The sequence below is a fragment of the Helianthus annuus genome, chromosome 15 (genome assembly GCF_002127325.2).
Source record: "Helianthus annuus cultivar XRQ/B chromosome 15, HanXRQr2.0-SUNRISE, whole genome shotgun sequence".
Lineage (NCBI taxonomy): Eukaryota > Viridiplantae > Streptophyta > Magnoliopsida > Asterales > Asteraceae > Helianthus > Helianthus annuus.
The window spans coordinates 55,370,270-55,379,851 of NC_035447.2; the positions used below are offsets into that span (position 1 = coordinate 55,370,270).

The 9,582-nt window shown below is 33.6% G+C and overlaps 1 long non-coding RNA gene across 2 annotated transcripts; it reads right to left on the bottom strand.

Annotated features, from left to right (window-relative positions):
- Positions 1 to 1,388: 1,388 nt before the first annotated feature.
- On the bottom strand, positions 1,389 to 4,150 carry LOC110865860. 2 transcript variants are annotated; one of them, XR_002551033.2, is made up of 5 exons: positions 3,762 to 4,148; positions 3,532 to 3,657; positions 2,640 to 3,387; positions 1,874 to 2,127; positions 1,390 to 1,713 (listed from the first exon to the last, which is right to left on the bottom strand). It is a non-coding gene; the product is annotated as an uncharacterized LOC110865860 (long non-coding RNA). The 2 variants fall into 2 exon arrangements; XR_002551032.2 differs by having other exon boundaries at positions 1,389 to 1,713; positions 1,874 to 3,387; positions 3,762 to 4,150.
- Positions 4,151 to 9,582: the final 5,432 nt, after the last annotated feature.

Consider the following 9,582-nt stretch of genomic DNA (forward strand, 5'->3'; position numbering starts at 1 on the left):
TGGCACCAAGCTCATCCCTACCCCTGAAACTAAAAAAAGAAAAAAAAAATAAAAGTTGAAGAAAATCAACAAAAAAAAATTGTACGATACCGTTGTTCGTACGGTAACCGTGATCAGGGATGAGCAAATGGTACCGGGTAACAGCACTGAATTTCCCGAACCAAAATATTTCCAATATCAATTCGACACCACCTTTTGGCGTTTTCTGTATTAGTACCGATTTTTACCTTCATGTACTGATACAGAACAGAACTGTCCCGGTATTTTCGATACCGGTTGACACCAAGTTATCCCAACCCCTGATATTAAAAAAAGAATTAAAGTTAAAAAGTAAAGAAAATAACTATTATAGTAATATTAAATAATAAAAGTATTAAAAAAACTATATATTATTATAATTTTAAAATCACTATTCATTTCAATTCTGTTAGTAATATATAGTAATAATAATTAGAAAGCATTGTTGTAGTTTTATCAGAACTTAATCTAAGATAATCTATCTTCATGTTCTAGTTCTTCAACTTTTGTATAATTTTGTTGCTTTCAATGCTTATCAGAACTTAATCACATTTAAATCTTCTTGTTTATCAGTAGTTTTATCAAGAACGTAGAAAAATCAGCAAAGCCAATCACAAAGGCCATTGCTTCTAACCTCAGGTACGACCAACTGTGTAAAATATTCAAAACTATTTGACTTTTAAAGTCAAACACAATAAAATTCCCACTGACAATTTATATCTATTCCACACATTTTTTAGAGTAACTTTGAAAACACATCACATATTATTGGTCACGATAATGGCTCGTCATCGTTGCCAAAGAAAAATTTGTTGCTATAATACCATCTCTCATAAAAAGGAAAAAAAAATAAAAACTCTTCACTGCTTGCGTCTTCTTCGTATTCATTTCCCGCAAAGTCTATTTTGTTCACACCACAGTTGATAAGTAGTAATAACCTAGTGATACAAACGTTACACTAATATACCAACTTTAATTTTATATTCATTTTTATCCTACCACTTTTCTTAATTAGATTTACTTATAATCCTTTACATAACTAAACACAAAGGCACTCTTCTTTATCCATCTACGGTTAACTACTTTCATTTAAGTAGTGCGTCCAGATTACTTGACAATATCATTTAAGATCAATGACTAAACAAATATTATCAATTTTATTAATGGCCAAACATATAAATAAATTAAATTACTTAAAAATAGCTTCAAAAAGATCAAGCCTAAATTGTATCGTAATGCTCTTACACTTGTGGTATACTGAAATCTGTTCGGGTTTTGACGCATACCAACAAGATAAACAATATACAGGAAAGAAAAAAAAATTGTTCGGGTTTTGACGCATACTAAAAATGAGACTATTATCAAACATATCAAGCCCAAATTGTATGATAATGGTCTTATACTTACAAACACTTTTTACAATCAATTTACATTGTTTTACAACCTCTTACAAAATAATAAAAACACTTTAGACAATTGTTTACCCATTCCCTTTTTAACTAAAAATAAATAAATATATATTTTGATTTAACCCGTTTGACGCGTTGGATAGAACATAAATGAACCTTGAGATAGTTTAGATCAAGGGCTATAGCTAGGCTTCAATTTGCATTGACATCTGTGATTTGACCCAAAGCTTGGTACGTTGCAGTGCGATTGCAAAAGTATATTGATGCAAATGGAGGAGATTCAAAGCTGCAAAATAAAGCAGCAGTATAAGGTATTGCTAATTCCTGGGTTGTATTTCCTTCACTGGAAATCAATGGCACAAAAATTTAAACCATTGTGTTGTTTGCATGACGTCCATTGGAGAAATGTATGGGAGCAGAAAATAAGACAAAATGAAGAAGGCTACCTTTTTGTAACATGGTCTGAATTCTCTAGTTTTTGTAAGAACTCTAGAGCCTCATCTAGCCTTCCTAAATAAAAGTAGGTAGTTTTTGCCATTGCTTTGTAATTGCCCTTTTTCATGTGGAATGATATTGTTATCTATGTTTAAAAAAAAGATTTAATGATGATATGTGATCTCCATGGCCTAGAAGAAGAGCTTGTGGATGTATCTGCTTTATCAGCTATAAGAGTCTGAATGACCACTTCATACCTCCTCAACTGCAAAATCAGATAGAAACTCAAAGCACATTCCAAGTCTTCAGAAGTGTGTCTTTGTAAAAGATCAGTACATTGCTCAATACTGGCCAACACTTTCTGGTAAGTAAAAAAACACAAAAAAGCTTAATTTAATAGTATTTGGTTTTTTTCTGTCAGTGAGAAAAGTTTTAAATTAACTGTTAAGTTTTTGTCAACTAAGTATCATACATTTTTATCCCGCACGTAACAACGGGTGGGAAATCTATCATCGCCATAAGAAACGAAAAATAAAACATAAAATGGTGAAAGTGGAACTTGGAAGACAAAAAGTGCAAAATTTGCAGTTATGCCTCGCTAAATGGGCGGATTAGATCGGGTAGGACGACGGGTCAAAATGGGTTCAAGCTTCTCATAATTTCTAAAATATAAACAAACATATTATGTATATACTAATTCATTAACCAAATCGCTCAATATTTTAACGAATTAAATCTAAGATCAGTGAAGCAAAATAAATGCTGGAGAAGACAAACCGGACGTATTCAGTTCCCTCTTAGAAAGAGTTACAATGATCCTTGAAACATGCTTTTCGGTTTCTAGACTGTAAAAGCACAAAACTTAAATAAAATTAAACAATAATCATATTTTTATGAAATGCCAAATATTTGCCACTTTCATACAATATCAAAGACCATTCATTTTTTATAGATCTTACGGAAGTAAGCCCTCCTCTAGTTGTTCCCATGTATCAGTTATATCCGTTGATCCAACGGTTATAAATTTATGAAGACCAACAACTCTCCTCTAAGATATAACAAAGATTCATAGTTGGACATCCATAATATAACACTATATAGTGGAAGAATAAAGATGTGAAGCATTATACCTTTATTTGCTGCATAATACAAAACCGAAATGGAGGACTGCATTAATTACCTCTACAATCGAACAGAAACAAACGAACAAAACTGACAGAGTTCACAGTTGCATAACGGGTCTGTGCGTGTTGCAGAAAGCAAGACCTTATCACGAATTTCAACAAAGTGTATGAACTCTATAGTATTGCTAATAACTTTTACAAGTAATACTACAACAGGAACAAAACAAGACTAAAGAGCTGAATCTTGTAGTCAAGGTTGTAGTGTTAGGAGGAGGATCTACCATATAAAAGAACACAATCTCAAACCCAAGAACATCTTAGTTCCACCGTGCGGAAGACCATGAGCCGGAAACCTCATTTTGATTCCATCTAAAGGACATTAGAAAGTAGCAACAATAACCCTACACATACAACAAAATTCATAAAAAAAATCAATAATCAACGACAATACCTCAAATCAAACGCTAAACTAAAAGGCAATCTCACCAACCGCTGATTCATTAATTATCTAATTAAAGTTAAAAGATTGAATGTAGAAAACAAACCAGAAGAAGCACCAGCAACGACATTGTAGATGATTGATAACGGTCGTCGTCACCGGAGCAGTTGTCGGCGTCTTGAACCATCTTCGTCGGTGGTCATCATGGGTTACCCGAAGCTTGTCAGAGAAGCTACAACAACCGAAATAGTTCAAACGTCACTACCAGGTCCGATCTACACGAAAATGGAAACATGCATCAAAATTAGGATGGCCGAAAAACTCATTGGAACATACCTGATGTCATCGGAACTCTAGAATCTTCACCGGAATAAATCACCGTCATCGTTACTATAGATGTGTTCTCAGATGTTGTCTCGGCTATTTGGAGCACATGTAACCACCGTCACATGATAGAATTAAACAACACCTAATTTTGATAGTGAGAATGGTGATTATAGAAGGAAAAGAAGGGGAGAAACAGGGGTATAATCACTGGCGGCGGAATGCATGGATTAGAGGGGAGAGAGGTGGGTTGGTGGTTTGAGAAGATATAGGAGTAGATTGTTTAGGATCTGAAAATCAGGAGTGTTTGAAATTTGAAAGCCCGCTAGATTTCAAGGGTGTTCGAATTTTGAAATCCCACTCAAGAGGATTCCAAGGGTGTTTGAGAAAGCCACATAAATCTGTTTTATGATGGCTTTTCAACAATTATTGGTAGATTAAATGCTTGAACAATAGAATTTAAAGGTTTTTGCATGTTGAAAATTGCGTTTTGCCTTTCTGTTTGCATTATAATGTAGTATCGTACAAATAGATTTAGAGAATAAACCTTTAGTACTGTAGTTTGGAGTTTAAATTAAAAAAAAAAAAAACTTTTTCCCATTAATTAACTATATGATTTTATTGTCCCTTCAAATTAGGAAGTTTTGTTGATAGTTGACTAAAGTGTAAAAGAAATTATTAATCAATTATTTAACAATAGTTTTAGTTTTATGAATAGTGTTTTTAGCTTTTAATCTATATTTTATTTGTGTCGATGACTAAAATTACGTTTTAATCATTTGTACACAAAGACATCATCTACTGGTATATTTTAATATGTACGTTAATATTGAAAGTAGTAAGGCTTTAATCATTTGTAACACCAAGGCATCATCTACTTGTACATTTAGAGTTTAAATTTAAAAAAAAAAAAAATTCCCGCTCGGCTAACTATAAGAATTTGTTAGTCCTCTAAGTAGAAAGTTTTGTTGATATTTGACTAAGGTGTAAACAAAACTTTTATTCACTTATTCTACAATAGTTTTAGTTTTAAAAATGATAGTGTTTTTAATCTTTATTTTATTTGTGATGATGACTAAAAGTATGTCGGGTTTTAATCACTTGTAGACTAATGCATCATCTACTTGTACATTTTAATCCGCATGTTAATATTGACCAATACATATATCAAAACATCGACAAAAATGTGTAGGTCGTCATGCGATCTTTGGATTTTTTTTAAACATTATAGTTTATAAGATATGTCAAGAATAAGTAAAAAAATTAAAAGTTTGTTATGGAGGGGGGAATTGTAACTAATTATCTATAATTTTGTTAAAACCTTAGGGATTTAAGTGTAATAAGTTTAGGGGCTAAAAAATAAATAGTGTTTAAAAGACCAAACTATCCTCATTTTAGGGGTCTTTCTATAAATAAAGGGGGAAAAAAGTTCTTATTTTTTAGGTATCTTAAAATGCTCTTGCCTCATGCATTATAATATAGTATAGATATAGATTATTTTTTTAAAAGAAAATTAGGAAGTTAGTTAAATGAAGATTGTATTTGTAAAGGGTGGGCGGAGCGTCGTCGGGTATTTTTGTCCGGGTGGCACCGTTAGATTGGTTGGTGGGAGGATTTTGTCAATGAACACCCCTTCCACCCTAATGTATTGTTAGTGATAATGGGAATACTTGAGTGTTACATAAATCAAGTTAGTTTTATTGTAATTATACTTTCAGTTAGCTATATTACTAAGTGGGTACTAACAACATTTTTATGTTAAACATGTTAATGCTCAAACATTATCTTTTTATGTTAACTGTGTCAGCGAGTTGCTCGACTTAATGATTTAGTGAGTAGTTAAAAAAAATTTAAGATTTGCATATTAGAAAGTGTTATATAATTTAATGAAATAAAAGGTGTTAGGAAGGTGGGTGTGGTTGTAGTATGTAAGCGGGGCGAGTGAAGTAGCATGGGGTACAACTAGAGAACACTGCCCTACCTTACGTGATACCTATGCAAGGAAGTGATGGGCAATGCCTCAAAGCGATCAAACAACAATGTTGGAGAATTTTGTTTATTAGCTAATATAATTTTATATACTATATTTTATGTAGGTTGTATAGCGAATAGTAATATAGGGATGTGAAAGATAACAAATTTGATTATTTAGAGATGAAATGGGAAAAAATGATGTGGTGTTACTATAGAAGATTAGGGTGGGGTAAGGATGTTAGATTAGAGATGAAATGGGAAAAAATGATGTGGTGCTACTATAGAAGATTAGGGTGGGGTAAGGATGTTAGAGCATCCACATTTATATTTAGGGTTGTTGTTTTTATCTAAAACCGGACATGAATCCGAAGCCTAATTAGAGTAGAGTATCCCTGACAAACCTTGTCAACCTGAACCTCAAATGAGTCGGTTATTGGGTTACTTTAACCCCGAACAACCCAACCCAAAAACAAACTCAAACATTTGTTGTCTTATATATGTGTGTGTGCGCGCGCTTTGGTTTGGAGTCTTAGGATGTCTGGAACATTAAGTTTTGGGATTATAGTTTGTTTGTGACTTTTGAATATTGTCAGATGATGTTAAAATTTGATGTTATGATGTGAAAAAAAAAATTCAATTTACATCATAACCAGAAAACCAAACATTCTGACCCAAATTAACTCTAATCCTACTTACCCAAACTTTAAATGGGTATGCTATTAGGTTACTTTTTTCTAGTAAAAAATCTGAAACCGGAAGAACATCTTGAGTTATCTTCATCTCAAAAAGAGTAAATTACAAGTTTTGTCCTTTATGTTTGTACCAAATTGCAGACGGTGTCCTTTACCTTTAAATTTGAAGAGTTTTGTCCTTAACGTTTCAAAATCCTACACGTTATGTCCTTTAGGCTAAACCAAGTTAGATTTTTTTGGTTAAGTATGGTCATGTGCCTTGCACATGAGGGTATTTTTGTCATTGCACCTTTCCGGAGGCTATTTTGTAAAAAAAAAATTATTCAGGGACTATTTTGTACCAGATCTATTCACCATCATCCACCACCACCTCCTCTCCACCATCCTCCTCCTCACCACCACCACCACCACCGTCACAACCATCGATCTCACCGATTCCGGCAACCTCACAGTTGCAGAGGTTTAAATGAACCGATACCGATCTCTCCACCGATTCCGGACTATTTTGGTAATGTGTGATTTAAATGAACCGATACCCTCTACCGTCATGACAGTGTTTCACACACACAGTTGCAGAGGTTTTAAGAAGAAAGGGTGATATCATATGATTGAGTGAAGATTGAATGAGAAACTGAAAATCACTAACCTGGAATAAATCCAAATGATTTGGTGGTTAAAAAAATTTGGAAAAAATACATACTTTTGCCTCACTAACCTGGAATAAATCCAAATGATTTGGTGATTAAAAAAATTGGAAAATACATACTTTTGCAGTGACCCACAACGAATTCTGTAAGGAAAGCATTTTTTTTTTCACTTTTGATCTCCCAGATGATTTTATTGTAATATCTACCTCTCTCGCTCTACATCTCTCTCTACCTCCCTAACCAAACAATCAGAAACCCTAACACAAACCCTAATTTCCACCATTAATTCCACATTTAACCACCTCCTTTTAGTAATATTCAACAAAATCAACAACTGGATGACAATTTATCTTCAAACTTGCAGCATCCCTAATTTCCACAATTAATTCCACATTTAACCACCTCCTTTCAGTAATAATCAACAAAATCAACAACTGGATGACAACTTATCTTCAAACTTGCAGCATCAGAGGTCACTTCTGGCGGTGTCAACGCAGAACCGAATAGTAAGGTGGCGGTTGGGGTTGGGGTTGTGGTGGGCGGTGGTGGCTGAAATCTAGAGAGAGAGAGAGGAGTGAAAGAGGGGTAGACAGAGAGAGAGAGAGAGAGGGGTGTGAGATAGAGTGTGTGTATATATAATAATATAATATTGGTTTTCTAAATTTATTTTCGTTTTTTATTAAAATAATTTTGAATTTATAGGTAAAAAGACCAAATTGCCCTTGGGTAACCAAATCTAACAAAAAAAAAAATTAACTAGGTTAGGGCTAAAGGACGTAACGTGCAAGATTTTGAAACGTTAAGGACAAAACTCGTCAAATTTAAAGGTTAAGGACACCGTCTGCAATTGCAATCTGATACAAACATAAAGAACAAAACTTGTAATTTACTCTCTCAAAAATTTAGATGTTTCCTCTAATTTGCATCTCCATCAAAACCTTCATCTCCATGTCTATCTCCAAAATTTAAAGTTTTATGAATAGCGATACTCTAAATATAGAGATATACTATTCATCATATATATAAAATGTTTATGAATGTTTAAGGAAGAGAAAATATAACAAAATAAGTGATTAGTGAGCGAGACAAAGATAGAGATGGAGAATAAGATGTGGTAGGTTAAACAAAATTTAGAGATAGACTAAAAGAATGGTGATATTTAGTCTAATGATAAAGATGAAGACGGAGATTCTATTGTAAATGCTCTTACGCTCTGTTCCCGAGTTAAGTTAACGTGGGAAAAGAAAAAGAAAGTAAAAGTGAGAAAGGAAAGGACGAGAAAGGAAAAAAAAAGATGTCTTTCCCCCATTTCCTTCCAAATCGGAAGGATAAAAAAACTAAAAAATATAACCTAGTTTTCCTTTCATTTCCTTCCTTAAATGAAACTTGGGAACACGATATGTTTTATTTTCCTTTCTTTTCTTTCCGTAAATGAAACTCTGGAACACAAAATATTTTTATTTTCTTTTTGTTTCTTTTCCTTTCTTTCCATTAGTAAACTCTGGAACACAGTGGATGATACCCTGTCTCCTTAGCGGAAGACCACAAAGTAAGATTCTATTTGCATCAACCTATTGTGACAAGGTGTAAACTCATACTAGAGTTTATATTTATCATTTTCCTCGATCCCTTTTTATCCATGAGAAAAGTGTATTGCAAATAAACATCGTTCGCTACCAATGTTGCATTATATTACTAACATTAGTTGCTAAATTATTAAGGTATGAATCATTTTTATACGTTATGACCATAAGTCGCTAAATTATTAAGGTATGAACCACTTTTATACGTTGTCAACTTCTTGAAAGGACAATAATGCAAAAACAACATATTGAGCATAAAATATTGAAAAGGTACAAATCATTAGAAATACATGGTTGTTGGTTTGTTGTGTGGGCATAATAGTGACACGGTGTGATTTAATGACAACATTTTGTCACAATTCCCCCATCTTTACTCTTTTTTTTTTTTTTTTTTTTTGAAAGGTAAACTTTATAAAAACCACCAAACCGCCCCATGTCTCCAAGTAGGAGACATAGGCACGGGCAACTTACATCACGTCAAATTTACACCATGAGTTCCAATCTATAGAACCCTTATTGTATCTAGACCTAAACCAAAGAAAACTTAAACTTTTAATCTCCGCGATAACCTCCATGACCTTTAGCTTTTTATCCGAGAAGATACATTGATTCCTAGCCCGCCAAATGCTCCAAACGGCAACATACATGACCCCATGGAACGCCACCTTCTTAATACCTTTGAAGCCCACCAAATTATGCATGGTAACAACATCCCGAATAGAGAAAGCGAAAAGATTAGGGACGCCGCACCAAGAAGCTATCGCCAACCAAACCCCTGACGAGAATATGCATCCCGAAAATAAATGCTCCGTCGTCTCTATGAAATCATCACAAAAAACACAGTTTTTATTAGGGACCATAATGTTTCTTCTTTCCAAAGCCGAAGTTGTAGCGATTCTATCCAACTCCGCACGCCACACGAAAATATTGACCTTAG